General features: G+C 39.9%; 1 long non-coding RNA gene across 1 annotated transcript in view; it reads left to right on the forward strand.

The window, feature by feature from the left end:
- Positions 1–1,020: 1,020 nt before the first annotated feature.
- The window catches only part of LOC109490338, a 109,392-nt gene continuing 95,529 nt past the window's right edge, over positions 1,021–14,883 (forward strand). Inside the window, exon 1 of the long non-coding RNA XR_002143661.2 lies at positions 1,021–1,099. This is a non-coding gene — a long non-coding RNA (uncharacterized LOC109490338). The remainder of the gene's footprint in view (positions 1,100–14,883) is intronic.

Consider the following 14,883-nt stretch of genomic DNA (forward strand, 5'->3'; position numbering starts at 1 on the left):
GAGAACAGTCAAGGTGTCTAATGAAATGGGTAGAACAAAAAAAGAGAAGGAATGATAATGAATATATATTCTGTCTTATCTCCTTCTTTGCTTTGATTTCGAGATGAAAGGTAACAATGTGCTAGGAGTACAAAACTTCTCATAATATCATGAAATGATGTTTCAGAGAGCAACTCAGGTTTTCTTACCCTAGAGATAATATGAGAAGATGGAAGAGATGAACAAGGAAGGTTAGATTTCGCATTTCCTTATCGATTTCAATATTAACTTTTCTAGAACATATTCTATGGTAGGTACAATGCTAAGTGATCGCACATACATTCCTTCATTCAGTGTTCACAGCGACACTCTGAAAAAGATATTATAATAACTATTTACTATTGAAGAAACCGAAGCTCAGGGAATAAGTGATTTATCTCAAGGTCACACTGCTGTTTAAGTGGCAGAATGGTTGGGTCGGGCCCATAGCTTTTCCTGCTACTTCCTGCTGCCTCAAATGGATATAGCATATGTTACTTCTTAGATAACATGTCCAAGGGCCCTAGACATTGACAACCAAATTGCAAGGTTGCCAACCCCTGGAAGCTTACAACTTCTACATTATAGCATCCTCTGAAGAAACAAGCAGCCAACCAAACAGACCAAAAAGCCTGCTGGCTACTTTGAGGGTCTTCTCAGCCTTTAGGCCAGATCAGAATTCCTCTAATTGGCGACTTCCTCTCCATTCTCTGGAGAGTTCCAAATTGGATTAATATTTTATCTGATCTGTAAGTGCTTTTCCGTCTTTGTGAGCAAACTTATCCAGGTTTTCCCAGCTTAAAGGCTGCCAATCTCTTGGTGAGGTCACAGTAGTAATTTTCTTACTCTGTTACTAGCTCCACTGGGTTAATTCAGATTAGGAAAAATTATCACCTTGTTTTTAAAGAACTCTGGTTTCACAGGGGCCATTGTTATGCTGGTTTCAGGAGTTCTGTCCTCTGAGGTCATAAAACACAGTAGCTACAGAGGTGGGAGCGATGGATTAGAAGAGAAAAATGAGATCTCCCTCCTCCTCCTCCTCGTTAATATCTCCAAAGATCCTGGAGCCCTTGCCAAAATTGTGAGTGAGACTTCACAAGGGTTTTCAAATCAGGTTCAATGTTTGCTTAAGTTATATGGCAATCTTATCAGTTTGACTTCATACACCCATTGGAGTTCAGCTTGATTTTAGGTTTCTAAAGTTGACTTGGTAATTTCTAATAGATGTCAAATATTACAAAGGTTCAGATGTGGGGCCAAACATATTTGGGCTGCAAGTTTTTGGAAAGCTGGAACTGACTCTCTTGAGAGCTTTCCAGTAGGGATGGGCCAGTGCTTCTTTGCCAAGTTTAGAACTGAATCCAAATCTAAGAGGTTTAGAACTCAGGCTTGGCTGGAATCTTCTGGAAGTTGAGGGGGAGTTCTTTTATTTTCCTCTAATTTAGCAAAAGTCTTCTCAGCTTTCAGAATTACATCCCAAGGGAACTGTGTATAGATATTCAGTGGCTCTGAGAAAACCTCCCTGAAGTGACTTAATGTGATTTTTAATGTTTTTATGTTTTTGATCCTACGCGCCCAAATGCATCTGCATTTCCTATTTTTCATTGTCTTGGTGCGATTGACAGAGTACCAGTCACTGAAGAAAACTCATCTCTATACATGCCGTAGGGNGACTTAATGTGATTTTTAATGTTTTTATGTTTTTGATCCTACGCGCCCAAATGCATCTGCATTTCCTATTTTTCATTGTCTTGGTGCGATTGACAGAGTACCAGTCACTGAAGAAAACTCATCTCTATACATGCCATAGGAAATAATTTCTTCCCCTGCTAAAGTTAAAGGCAAACCACTCCCCCAGGACAAATGGTTTGTGACCAGATAATCCAAGAAAGCAAAAGTTGTTCCTTGGCTCCAGGGGAACTATATAAATATCATTTTGTCTAGCCCTCACTCTCCCCCTGTTTATGGAGAAGATGTCATAGCTGGGGCTGAACCTATCAATGGAATGAATGAGTGGTAGAAAGCAAGGAGTGGCCCCTATGAACTGGATAGGACCTGTGCAGAAAAGAGAGGGCCTGGAATCGGGGGACCCAGATTAAAGTCCAGTTCTGCCACGCAATCATTCTGATCTGCCATTTGCAAGTTATTTAATTGCTGATCTTGCTTGTAACAGAGGAAAAACAGTATCTGCTGTATTTACCTTGCAGGAAAATGATATATATGAAAGTACTACAGAACATAAACATACAAACAGACAAAATTCTGGGAACTATAAAAAAGTGCTTATCCTGAATTTTGTAATCTGCATCCATTTTAGAGAACATGAAATAGGATCTGCTTAGACAACCCAATGTCATTATAGTCCATTCACATGACGCAATTTTTAACAAACAGAATTACTGACAACTATGGAAAACTTANTGTAATCTGCATCCATTTTAGAGAACATGAAATAGGATCTGCTTAGACAACCCAATGTCATTATAGTCCATTTACATGACGCAATTTTTAACAAACAGAATTACTGACAACTATGGAAAACTTAAAAAAAATATCCTTCCCAAATGGAATGCTCTGAGTTTCCCCCACTAAAAAGATCTCCTCTAAAACAAAGAGTCTGGAAAAGACCACTAACGATGACTGCCCCAGACTGGCAATGAGCAAGGCCTCACTCTTCTTATTCGGGACCAATTAATATTCACGTAGTCCCAACTTTGAAGGGATTTAGCTCCAGCATTTCATAAAACTGAAGCAATCCATCATCCAGAAGGGCAAAGAGGCAAAATTTCTAAGCACTTTTCCTCAAACTCCATCAGAGAATATAAGCTCACGTTACGTCCCCTCCCCAATCCTTCCCTTCTTTATGAAGTGAGACTATTGTGGGCAACCATGGTCTTGTAATGCATTTTTGGCGGGCCAAGGCAATACCATGGCTTCAGATACTCTCTTTAGTAGAAGTTGGCCAGTGTTCTATTGTTTGCATCTGGGACATGGCCAGTAGAGTTCGGACATCTGCCCACTGTGTTAGCTCCTTGGGCGCCAGTGGGCTGAAGCTCATTATTCCGCTGGGAATTATGCCTCTATTCCTTGAAAAAGGGAGTGACTCACCAACAGCCCTCTATCACAACTGACATTTGGAGAACGAAAATCCCTTTTGAGTTCCAAGTTCAGATGTGAGTGAGTTTCCTATTCTGACCACGCTGATCCACAAAGGCACTGCCTGACCAAGTTTGTGCTTGGTCATCTCACTGCAGTCGCTATTTAGTAGGAAATTTGGGAATTCCATTTCCAGACATGCTTAGAATTGTGCCAATCCAAATGGTCAGCCCCCTCTGGCTGCAAAACCGGAAGATAAAAACTGTTCCCTCAAACATTTGCTACAAGAGGCAGTAGGGTAATGCTGGAGTGGTATAGGAAGTTGGCAAGATTTCTCAGTCCTCACGATAATTTTGCTCTTTTCCTGTCCCTTTCTTTTAGTCTTATTGCAACCAAATTCTAGCCCTTTGAGAATCTCAGTAAACATTCCTATTTTTATCATTAGCTAATTATGGTACACTGGAAAAGTTAACCTAAGGCTCAATATCTATGCCTCAAAAACAAGGGACATATCAGTGTTTACCTTATAGGATGGCAAAGCTTAAAGTGCTTAGTACAAGACTCTGGTACCTAATAAGTGCTCAGGAAATGTTACAGCTAAAAATGATTACAAGGGTGCTTGTAGATAGCTTTTGGCACAGTCTTTAGCATGTAACAATGACTGGATAAGTGACGAGAAGTATTAAAATTATTAAATTATTATTTATTCTAAGTAAAGGCTGAGAAGAATCCAGTTGGCTTTTTTGTTCAGGTTCATTTACTGCCCACTATTTCCCACTGGGGTCAACACATAGCTTTAGCCAGACCTGAAACTGAGGCTTGATCTTGAAATGCCATCACCTCTGCTGTTGTAAGACCTTGCTTCCTAGTACCTACCCACCAACATTTTAGTCCTTTACGGGGTTCCAACCTGGCTTTCGGGCTAACAATAGCCAATGATGTCAAGAAAACAAAGAGCAGGGTATTGAGGTCTTCTGGCCTTTGCAACAAAGAACAGCTGGATCCAATTCAAAGCCTTAACTGAAGAAAGAAAGAATAATGGACAGCCTTCCATTGGTCACGTGTCACCCACTACAGGCTGTCTCTCTACCACCTGCAGGAACAGACTGAAATGGAGCATTTTTATTAAGGAAAATCTTCTACCGGATTATAAGCAATGACCCAGTGGTAAACCAACCTGGTGGGGAACTGGTGGACAACACCATCCTAGGATGTTGCAGCACGGAGCGGCCTTTGGAGTGAAGAGCTCTAGGTTCAAAGGTTGACTGCCCCTTTGGGCAGCTTTATTTATCCTTTTTGAGCTTCCGTTTCTTCATTTCACATAAACAGGGGGATTATAATAATTACGTAACACTTACGTGAGAGGGCTGCTCCAAGATTTAAATGAGATCCTGTTTGCTACAGCACATGGCACAGCCTTCAGTAAGCAGTAAGTGTGCAATACATGTCAACATGGATTAGCTCCCTTCCTCTTTCTCAAAGCTTTCCTGAACGTGTCCTGAGTACAATGGTGGTAAATATACAGCAGATGCTCAGGAAATGGCATTTTCCTAAAAAGCAGTGAGGAACACTGAGACCTATGCTCCCGGGAGTGATACTCCAGTGCTGAGTGCCAGTGGGTAGCTGGAGACCAGTAAGACAGCACCAGGTCTGAACTTCTTGAAGTCCATTGTTCCTCCATTTCAGCTTGCAAATTACTGTCATGGCCTGCTCATTATTACTTCAACTCCTCCTTCCTCTTCCACATTTCAATAGCTCGCTTGCCTGGCCTTGGGCGTCTCAGGGCAGCCCTTCCCACAGCCTCTAGGGAGTCTGCAATACAGCCCAGATGCTCTCAAAGATTAGAGATACTTTTAAGTCTAGTCTAAAAAAATAGTCCTCTCCTTTGTCTCAGGCCATTATTTCTACTCTTACCAATTTTGGAGGATGCAATTTCCCATGCTTCATTTATAATATTTTGCTCAGAGTATTTGTAGATTGTCAGCCTATATATCAAGACTCCTGCTTGATTACACCATATAAATTCAGTTCTATTTATAAGCTAAAGCATGACTACTAGAATAGGAATTAAATACATTTCTAGTTTTGGAGGCAAACAAAACTCATTTTCTAACTCACTATCTCTCTGGATGAAACATTAGCCTCAATCTATAAATTACAATTTTAGTGCTGCAGAAATCATCTCATTTTGGAGGGAAGAAAGGTAAAGAACTTGCTTCAAGTGATACTTTCTTGCTAATGGCAGAATCAGGACTTGCACACAGGTGGCCTGGTTCTCAGGTCAGGCGTCTGGCAGGGTCACTCAAAGTTTAAATTTCTCTGCATCATATGTGAGTCCTTTGGTATATGGACTCCTGCTGAGATCTACTTTCCTGGACTCCGCTCAGTTTACTGTCCATGGACTACTTCCCATTCTTTCCAACATGTCCAGGGGGCTTTTTCCCACTCTCAGGAGTGATCTGCCTCATCTGTCCACCTGGGAAATCAACTCATCCTTAAACTTTTCCTCTGCAATTCTCCCCAACATCCTCAGAAAAATCCATTTCTCCACCTGCGTGCTAACAGAATTTTGCATTAGTCTCATTCGTAGAGGATACTGCATTGAATTATAGTTCTTTGTTTATCTTTGCCTCTCCACTTTGTGATTTGTTACCTTTGTGAATCACTGAAGCTTAGGAATTATACTTTATTCATCCATGTATCCACAGCTCTGCAGAGTTTCTAACACGTAATAAGCCTTAATAACTGCCATCTTTTTGTTTGTTTTCATCTTTATTTTGTTTCATTTGCAGACAATAATTTTCATGTTAGTTGCTTTAGGTGAACAATAATGCACTTACATGGAGTATAACTATTTTATTCTGATCAATATCTAAATATGTCTGAAGTTCTGTGGATATCTTGGATTTCCAAGAACTACAAGTACTAAAAATAGTAATAATAATTGGAAAACTTCGCCTGGAGAATCGAGTAACTTTGTACAAAGAAACTGAGAGAAGGTTCACAAAATCAGACCACCAAATAGAATATCCAAGGGCTTCCACTTTGTTTTAAGGTAGCTTAATTTGCTAATCATAAAAAAGTCCAGAATTTTCTACCTTTGACAAAAAGCAAAACAAACAAGCAAAAAACCACTTAAGATGATATAAACACCAAAGTTTTTATATCAAAAGAGATTAAACTTAAATTGTAGCAAAATAAAAACTTACTGTTTTGGAAAGTAGGTAAAACTCTAGTATACAAACCTCCAGTAACTTAAAATCAAGTCTTTTAATCCCAAAATGGCAATGAAGTCTCCAACTATAATTAAAATACCGGAATAGCACTTACAGTAGAATTCTTTAAAAAGCAATATGAACTCTAAAGGATGTTCCCATCCTTGGGAGATATCATGAAATTTCTCAACCCTGGAAATTATTTAATATTTTCTACTCCATTCAGTTCTTCAGCAGAAATACATGAGCATTCACACATTTAGCAAGTTGCTTAGAAGCTGTGGAACACTAATGCTGAATGACCAAGGCTGCCCTCTAAATGCTACCTCTGTAGGCAAATTCTTACTTAGGAAACCCTGTGGGGAGTCAACCCACCACCATTCCCATAACCCTCTCCTGTTCCCCGGGACTAAAAGAGCTATGATTTCAGTGTATTCAGTTTCCAATGTAGCTTGCCCTGGGATTATACCAGATTGATATTCTGAGCCATATTTGGTTATTCTTGGCACCAGACAACCATAGTCTCTACCAATCAGGTTATGACGTGCTATGATGGGAAGTCATAATATATTTAACAAAGCTGAAAACCAAAAAAAGAAAAAAAAGTTCTAATGCATGGAATACATATAATTCTACAGTAATAAAGGAAGACAGACAGGCTCAGGTATGTATTTTGTCTTAAGAACAGAGCACAAACACCATTCAACATAAACTAGAAAGATAAAGCAGAACAAAATCCCTATATGTTGAAAGCAGCTAGAGTCAGAAGCTATGAAAGGCAAAAGTTATTTGACATAAATGCTACTGTTCAGATTTCTTAAAGTTCTCTGTGAACTTATCTTACCTTAGAGACTGAGGAGAAGGAAGAGAAATATCGGCTCATGTACAGAATGTCCCACAGATCACAGTAATGACTCTCTCAGCTGGAAACAGAAATAAAAGTCATATCGATGGTGTTAGTGTTAGATGATGCATGTGTGTTTGTTCAAACTCTATGACAAGAATTTCAACTGGCTTGATCCTGATCACCAATTCCTGGCCAGAGACACACTTTCATCCAAACACAACTAGTCTTAATTTTTTTTTTCCTTCAGCATCTCCCCCAAACTTAGCAAAAAGAAATAATTTACTTTGGTTTTGTTCTCTCCTCTTCTCGCTATTTGGAATAATTAAAAGTCACATAAATAATGACCCATATTGGCTACCGGGTCCAGTGTAGAGCTGAAAGGATAAAACAAAGGGAACATGTTAACATGACTCTTGGAAAGAGCACAGCTGAAATGCATGGTTTAGCATCTGACTGGAACCTGAATCTTAGCTCTTCACTTGACTTCTTTGTGCCTCAGTGTAAGATGAGAATTATAAAAATCAGTATTTTAGTTTATGGTAGCTAGCTCACTTCCTGACAGACAGTTGGCAGAGACACATATCATTTTGTATTCTATCACATACTTGTTTATAAATAATTATTTTTCTATTTTGTATGTATCTACTTTCACATATTTATACATACATTTGCTGTTATATACAATAGTTATTATTTTTGATCTCCAATTGTGCATTAAGCAATGAGAGAGTGCAAATTAGGAAATAAGCAGAAAACAGGATTCAAATGAGATTCTTCTTTTTCTGTAAGTTATAATTAGGAAGCAGGGGGAATAATCAATCCAACAAAAAAACTCCAAAATAGTTGACAAGACAGACCAGTTTCCNAGGGTCACTCAAAGTTTAAATTTCTCTGCATCATATGTGAGTCCTTTGGTATATGGACTCCTGCTGAGATCTACTTTCCTGGACTCCGCTCAGTTTACTGTCCATGGACTACTTCCCATTCTTTCCAACATGTCCAGGGGGCTTTTTCCCACTCTCAGGAGTGATCTGCCTCATCTGTCCACCTGGGAAATCAACTCATCCTTAAACTTTTCCTCTGCAATTCTCCCCAACATCCTCAGAAAAATCCATTTCTCCACCTGCGTGCTAACAGAATTTTGCATTAGTCTCATTCGTAGAGGATACTGCATTGAATTATAGTTCTTTGTTTATCTTTGCCTCTCCACTTTGTGATTTGTTACCTTTGTGAATCACTGAAGCTTAGGAATTATACTTTATTCATCCATGTATCCACAGCTCTGCAGAGTTTCTAACACGTAATAAGCCTTAATAACTGCCATCTTTTTGTTTGTTTTCATCTTTATTTTGTTTCATTTGCAGACAATAATTTTCATGTTAGTTGCTTTAGGTGAACAATAATGCACTTACATGGAGTATAACTATTTTATTCTGATCAATATCTAAATATGTCTGAAGTTCTGTGGATATCTTGGATTTCCAAGAACTACAAGTACTAAAAATAGTAATAATAATTGGAAAACTTCGCCTGGAGAATCGAGTAACTTTGTACAAAGAAACTGAGAGAAGGTTCACAAAATCAGACCACCAAATAGAATATCCAAGGGCTTCCACTTTGTTTTAAGGTAGCTTAATTTGCTAATCATAAAAAAGTCCAGAATTTTCTACCTTTGACAAAAAGCAAAACAAACAAGCAAAAAACCACTTAAGATGATATAAACACCAAAGTTTTTATATCAAAAGAGATTAAACTTAAATTGTAGCAAAATAAAAACTTACTGTTTTGGAAAGTAGGTAAAACTCTAGTATACAAACCTCCAGTAACTTAAAATCAAGTCTTTTAATCCCAAAATGGCAATGAAGTCTCCAACTATAATTAAAATACCTGAATAGCACTTACAGTAGAATTCTTTAAAAAGTAATATGAACTCTAAAGGATGTTCCCATCCTTGGGAGATATCATGAAATTTCTCAACCCTGGAAATTATTTAATATTTTCTACTCCATTCAGTTCTTCAGCAGAAATACATGAGTATTCACACATTTAGCAAGTTGCTTAGAAGCTGTGAAACACTAATGCTGAATGACCAAGGCTGCCCTCTAAATGCTACCTCTGTAGGCAAATTCTTACTTAGGAAACCCTGTGGGGAGTCAACCCACCACCATTCCCATAACCCTCTCCTGTTCCCTGGGACTAAAAGAGCTATGATTTCAGTGTATTCAGTTTCCAATGTAGCTTGCCCTGGGATTATACCAGATTGATATTCTGAGCCATATTTGGTTATTCTTGGCACCAGACAACCATAGTCTCTACCAATCAGGTTATGACGTGCTATGATGGGAAGTCATAATATATTTAACAAAGCTGAAAACCAAAAAAAGAAAAAAAAGTTCTAATGCATGGAATACATATAATTCTACAGTAATAAAGGAAGACAGACAGGCTCAGGTATGTATTTTGTCTTAAGAACAGAGCACAAACACCATTCAACATAAACTAGAAAGATAAAGCAGAACAAAATCCCTATATGTTGAAAGCAGCTAGAGTCAGAAGCTATGAAAGGCAAAAGTTATTTGACATAAATGCTACTGTTCAGATTTCTTAAAGTTCTCTGTGAACTTATCTTACCTTAGAGACTGAGGAGAAGGAAGAGAAATATCGGCTCATGTACAGAATGTCCCACAGATCACAGTAATGACTCTCTCAGCTGGAAACAGAAATAAAAGTCATATCGATGGTGTTAGTGTTAGATGATGCATGTGTGTTTGTTCAAACTCTATGACAAGAATTTCAACTGGCTTGATCCTGATCACCAATTCCTGGCCAGAGACACACTTTCATCCAAACACAACTAGTCTTAATTTTTTTTTTCCTTCAGCATCTCCCCCAAACTTAGCAAAAAGAAATAATTTACTTTGGTTTTGTTCTCTCCTCTTCTCGCTATTTGGAATAATTAAAAGTCACATAAATAATGACCCATATTGGCTACTGGGTCCAGTGTAGAGCTGAGAGGATAAAACAAAGGGAACATGTTAACATGACTCTTGGAAAGAGCACAGCTGAAGTGCATGGTTTAGCATCTGACTGGAACCTGAATCTTAGCTCTTCACTTGACTTCTTTGTGCCTCAGTGTAAGATGAGAATTATAAAAATCAGTATTTTAGTTTATGGTAGCTAGCTCACTGCCTGACAGACAGTTGGCAGAGACACATATCATTTTGTATTCTATCACATATTTGTTTATAAATAATTATTTTTCTATTTTGTATGTATCTACTTTCATATATTTATACATACATTTGCTGTTTTATACAATAGTTATTATATTTGATCTCCAATTGTGCATTAAGCAATAAGAGAGTGCAAATTAGGAAATAAGCAGAAAACAGGATTCAAATGAGATTCTTCTTTTTCTGTAAGTTATAATTAGGAAGCAGGGGGAATAATCAATCCAACAAAAAAACTCCAAAATAGTTGACAAGACAGACCAGTTTCCCCTGGGCAGTCCTGATGTCTGTGTGTTGTCTCAGCATGCTTATTAACAGTTCCCTCTTTCTAAAGAGTGTCCTGACTTGATCAATTAAATGCTCACACACCAATGGCCACATTTTTTAGGATAAACCTGTTGAGAAGAAAAACGTACTTGAGGACACCTGATCCAGGGAAAAGCTTCCCAGGGTTAGGTAAAATCTAGGGTGCTGAGGGGACACAGCTGTGTAAAGAGTAAGGTAGAAGCAAGGTACGGACCACAAATTTCAGAAGGACAGAACAGTGAGTACAGAGATAAAAGCACAGGCATCTACGAAGAACTGGGAGAAAAATGAAAATACAGAGAGATCACGTAGTTCAAAGGACAAAACTGCAAAGGACGATACTAGATAGATCAGCAGTTATCAGCTCATAAGGGTTCGGACAATTTGGACCCATCTATTTTAAGAGCAACACAAAGGAAGAATGGTGTTCTGTTTAGTTGAATGAGAGGACGTGCCGTGAACGTGGGGAGTTGTGGGCACAGAAAATAAAGAGCCTGTTTTATTTGGAAGCCCTCGGGGAACATTTATTTTACAACAAAGTAGTGTCACTTTGTGGCCTCCTTCTTCCCGACGGCCAATGGGACCTGGCTAAGAACCCCAAAGCATGCAGCATCCATTTCACCGCTGAGTTTACATTTCAGCAGAACAATTCCAGAATGAATCATTGCACGCACAGGTTGTTGGTTATGCCCGGTTTGAAGCCCATTTTCAAAGCTCTTTTCTAGTTTGTGTTCAAGGCTAAGTTTGCAGAGATTTATGTGGAGATTTCTTATTCTTCTTGAAAAATATAAAATCTTTCATCAGAGTATTTTTCTCACTCAGTGAGGCAGTGCTGGGCCTCCCTGTTGTTATTCTCCACAAGACCTTCTCAACTTCTACTCAAATCTCTAGCATTTTTATTTAAGAAAGAAAGGGAGCAGTTGAGAACAGAGAAATTAGCCTCTGACATGATCTAAAATGGGATGGGAAGTGAATGCACCCCTTTAAAATCAACGAACTGCGAGAGAGAAACCATTAACTTAAGGGGACAAAACTGTGTGCCGTCAAATAGGAAACTGATTTTAGAAAGATTCAATTCTCCAAATCCCCTACTTCTAAGACCCAGCCTAATGTACCGCAGGGTCTGAGGAATGCATAGTTGCCTACAGGGATGACAGTAGCTCAACACTGGGAAATAAACCTGATTAAAGAATGATTTTGATCGAGCATGCATTCTATACCTAAGGAGGATATGGCAACACTTTACAAAGAGTGGGTTGCATGAGGAAAGGAATCGGGGGAATGAGTAAGTGGTAAACTCAAACCAGGCTCTCCCGTTTATATGCTGTGTGGCCTTGAACAAGTGTCTTAAGTTCTCTGAGCCTCAGGTTCCTCATCCGTAAAATGGGGATCATAATAGAACTACCTCAGAGGATTGCTATTAGGATGAAATGTGTATAAAGTACATACAGCACTCCCTGACACAGAATAAGCGCTTCTTAACAACAACAGTAATAACAAAAACCTACCAATAATTATTAGTCTACTCTAAAATCTCTATAAATGTAAAGTTTGTTTCTATGAAATGATTTAGTCTCTATGTTCCTTCGGCCTACTTCAAATCTTCCTGAAACCAAGAAGAATGTTTAGTACTTACAGCAAAAACTACCAATTCAAAATTTATAAGCAAAAGAATTCACACTATCCTTTTGAAATTTCCAAAGATACACCTACACATACACCAAGCCCATTAGTGACGAGAATACCTGCTCCGGTGAAGATGGGTAGGCCAAGACATTATGGGGAGCTACACAGGGTCAGAGTTTATCTTTATATCTCTTTGTCTCAGTTTATAGAAAAAGAAAGGTCCCAGCTTCCAGACAGCCATGAAAACAAAATAAACAGGCATGTAAATGAGATGTGTTTTGGATGTGGGTTTGTATATATTGGCAGGAAGAGCAGTGAAACTTTGACTCTACTTTCTTATTCTTTTTTCTGTCCCCCTCAGTGCCAAAGGAGCTATTTTTAAAAGCAGGGGTTTGTGTTTTTGATCATAATGTTATGGCAAAAGGGGAGATGACCTTTACGTTTAGTCAGTAGCCGTTATGCAATCAGCAAGCTCCACATGGCAGCGCTTCATGTCTGCTCACTAATAATTTGGGTATTCTACAGTTCTTTCATTTGCCCTCATAATTAAACAGAACTTACTACGCCTAAACACGGTTAGGTAGTAATTTATTCCTTGATTCATTAAAAGAATATATATTCCCTCCCAAGTTCTACGGGAGCACCTTGCAAGGCCCAGTCTGGTACAGAATAATACACAGAGATAAGTCCATGTGCTAAATCTTTACTGACACACGCAGGTGTTAACCCACCTTTGTGCACCACAACTGAGACAAACATAACAGCTGGAAGCATTTCTATGCAAAACCTACAGGATGAAGAGATAACCTACAGAAGCTCCCACATGAGATACAATTCCACAGAAGACCTGGGCTTCAACTCAACAGGTTCACATCAACAAGAGCAAACTGGAATGCCATTATTTACATAGTGTCCTAATTCTCCAGCATTCCAATTCTTATTTTTGACCACTCTGTGGGGGTTAAATTCTGGGANCCAGCGAGAGAGGGAACACAAGCAGGGGGAGTGGGAGAGGAAGAAGCAGGCTCATAGCGGAAGAGCCTGATGTGGGGCCCGATCCCATAACGCCAGGATCACTCCCTGAGCCGAAGGCAGACTCTTAACCACTGTGCCACCCAGGCGCCCCTAAATTTTAAATTGCGAAACTGAGTAATGTTTAAAATGTGTATTTCTTTATTTGCAACAACAAAAAGATTCACAGTTTTGAGAACTGTGTTAGAAGAGTTAATACCAGCCTCTGAAATAAGCAACCTCTGCATATTAGTGGCTTAGCCCAACAAAGATTTATCTGTCACACATGCAAAGTCCACTGTTGGTGGTCCTGGGCAACTCTCCCCCAAATGGCTTATGGGTCTGGATGCCTCCTGTCCTATGGCCCTGCCATCTTGGAGCCTTTTGCCTCTAGCTGGACAGATGGTAGAGAGAATGGGAGATCATGTGGAACAGTCTTGAAAAAACCAATAGACATTTGAATTGATTTAAGTGACACCTGACTGTCTAGGGGTTACGACCTCAGAGCCTCACTGGCTTTAGTATTTTATCTACAAACAACCTGTTGCACGATGCCTGGATCTTCATAAATCACATACACGCCTCCTAAAGGGTAAAGAAGCAGACAAGTGGACAGGCCAACACACAACGGCCACAGCCTGATTTACTGGGGAAGGGCAGTATAAATCACCTGCAGAAAACGCAACAGTCACATTTCTCACAAATGATACAGCAATCGCTCTTTAAATGTCTTCTCCCCACTCTTCAAGCTCCCAAGATGAATGAATATGCATATGCATGGCTTTTAAATGGTCCTTTCTATTAAGAGCCGGGGTCTGCTAAAAACAAGACAACGGGCCCAAAATGGAGTTGGTTATGCTCACCGGGAACAGAGCTCTCGAACCAGTCCGACGGCAACCGTCCGAGGCACTCCGGCAATGACCAACCAGCCTCCTGCCTAGCCGAACAGCCCTGTTGCCTCTCCCTTCCGCCTCTAAAAATCTTCTCTTCCATGCAGCTTCCTTCTGCTCGAGGCTGCACGCTGCCCGATGCCAATCGATTTTTGTTTAAATCAACACTTAGGATTTTTAACACGCCTCAGTGTATCTGTTAGCAGTTCTGATGTCAGAAGTGGGGCTGAAAGAGACTGCCCCCCCCCACCCCGCACACACATATATCCCACACCCCCACCCCCGGGAGGATCGAGCAGCAAGGCCTAGTACCTACCTGCCCGACTGTTGAACCCGAGGCTCTATCGCCGCCTCTCGAGGTGATAAGTCCCTCTCAGGACCCTGGCTTCGCAGTTTTTGCGTTCGTGAGCTTTCAGGCTCCTCTTGAGCATTTCTCTCTCCAGACTGGGTCTGGAAACTGCTGGAATCGGACTGAGTCCAGTCTGGCTAATAAGGACTGCATCAGACCGGACCCCACAGCTGACTGGGTCTACGTCAGTGGGGACCCACCTCGAACCGGTTCTTATGTCAGGCCGGTCTCACGTCAGACTGGGTCGTACGTCACACTGGGTCCCACCTCAAACCAGTTCTCACGTCAGTCTGGG

The sequence above is a fragment of the Ailuropoda melanoleuca genome, chromosome 13 (assembly GCF_002007445.2).
Source record: "Ailuropoda melanoleuca isolate Jingjing chromosome 13, ASM200744v2, whole genome shotgun sequence".
Classification (NCBI taxonomy): domain Eukaryota; kingdom Metazoa; phylum Chordata; class Mammalia; order Carnivora; family Ursidae; genus Ailuropoda; species Ailuropoda melanoleuca.